The sequence below is a fragment of the Crocuta crocuta genome, unplaced genomic scaffold (assembly GCF_008692635.1).
Source record: "Crocuta crocuta isolate KB4526 unplaced genomic scaffold, BGI_CrCroc_1.0 scaffold110, whole genome shotgun sequence".
Taxonomy (NCBI): domain Eukaryota; kingdom Metazoa; phylum Chordata; class Mammalia; order Carnivora; family Hyaenidae; genus Crocuta; species Crocuta crocuta.
This window is the reverse complement of record NW_027527386.1, coordinates 1,777,563-1,779,071: the sequence shown is the minus strand read 5'-3', so window position 1 is coordinate 1,779,071 and position 1,509 is coordinate 1,777,563. Positions and strand designations below refer to the sequence as shown.

Genomic DNA, 1,509 nt, shown 5'->3' with positions numbered 1-1,509 from the left:
CGGGGCTGGGCCCTGTGGGGGGTGGGGGCTGGGGGAGGCAGGAAGCAGGTCCGGGAGGTGGCCTCGGCTCTCCGCCTGGGAGCGTGTGTTTGCATGGGGAGGGGACCGCCAGAGCCCGCAGGGAAGGAGCGCGTTGTGGGTGCGGCCACCCCCGGAAGGGACCGGAGCCAGGTGGCTTGGACAGCGACGGAACGAGAGGGGAGGCCGGGGCGAGGCCGAGAGGTGGCCCGGCCACCGGAGGAGCAGAGGGGGAAGAAAGGCCGAGGAGGGCCCGGGGAGGAGGGGAACCCGAGGCGGGGGATGTTGGAACCGGGAGCGCGGCCAAAGGCAGGGCCGGGGNNCGGAAGTTGAGCGGCCCAAGCGGCGACCTACGATTGGCCGCCGCCGGGACGGTACCAAGGTGGCTGCGGCCCTGGGGGGGACGCGCCCTCCCGATCCCGGGCGGCCAGAGGCTTGGAATTTCCCTCGGCAGCATCTTCCGGTGGGGAGAGTTGCAGGGGCTATTGGAGAAAAGCACCCCTGTGTGAGTTGGTATCGCCCAGCCGGACCGACTGCACTTCTACTAATGGCGCTTAGAGAAAGCGACGTTCGCCGGGGCGTTGGTGGTATAGTGGTTAGCATAGCTGCCTTCCAAGCAGTTGACCCGGGTTCGATTCCCGGCCAACGCAGACAAGGGCATTACTTTTCTCTCTTACCGTAGCCCAGTTGAAACAGTGCCAGTAACAGTAAAATCCCTGAACTAGTACTTTTCTTACCCTGAAATGACTTTAAAAACGATGAAATTTAAAAAACCGCGCTCTCCTGTCTCTCGATTAGGGCTTTCAATTCTACACTGAGAGAAAAACTCAGGCGTGTTTCCGCCCGGGATCGAACCGGGGACCTTTCGCGTGTGAGGCGAACGTGATAACCGCTACACTACGGAAACCTTCGAGGGGCGGGCCTTCTGGGACGCCTATATAGCGTATGGTGTCGGGGATTCCCGCGCTTCCGGGCCCGCGCCCCTCCGCTCGCGGCCGCTCAAGGGGGAAGAGGCCCGGGGCGGGGGCGGGGGGGGGGGTTGTCTCTGAGAAGCGCGCTCCCGACGCACACGCGCGTCTCCGTCGCTCCGTCGTCCACGCGGAGCTAGCTTGTCCGCATTTTAGACCAGTCTTTCTCTTTTTCTTTCTTTCTTTTCTTTTTTTTTTTTTAAGAGATAATAGGACAGGAAGGTAATGGCAAGAAATTAGGGTCACATTGCTGTAAAATCTGCCTCCCCCCAGAAGACCAGGATGAGCGTGAAGAGAACGAGCCAGTGGCCTCAGGTGCAGAAATTGAGGGGGTGCCAAAACACGCAGTCATCAAGATAAATGGTATTTTCATGCAACATACCAAAATACTATGAATGGCATTAGAATTCCATAGTGAACAATGCATGAAAACTGTACATCGAGACGGGTTTGGGCAGCGCTTTGCCAAGCCCCAGTGGAGTCTGAGACCAGAGCAAAAATGTGCATTTGTGAATGGCTCCCC

At 59.3% G+C, this 1,509-nt stretch overlaps 2 non-coding genes across 2 annotated transcripts; one reads left to right on the top strand and one right to left on the bottom strand.

Moving 5' to 3' along the window:
* Positions 1-596: 596 nt before the first annotated feature.
* TRNAG-UCC (transfer RNA glycine (anticodon UCC)) lies at positions 597-668 on the top strand. The gene has a single exon. It is a non-coding gene; the product is annotated as a tRNA-Gly (tRNA).
* A 184-nt stretch (positions 669-852) lies between these two features.
* On the bottom strand, positions 853-925 carry TRNAV-CAC (transfer RNA valine (anticodon CAC)). The gene has a single exon. It is a non-coding gene; the product is annotated as a tRNA-Val (tRNA).
* Between the last annotated feature and the right edge of the window lie 584 nt (positions 926-1,509).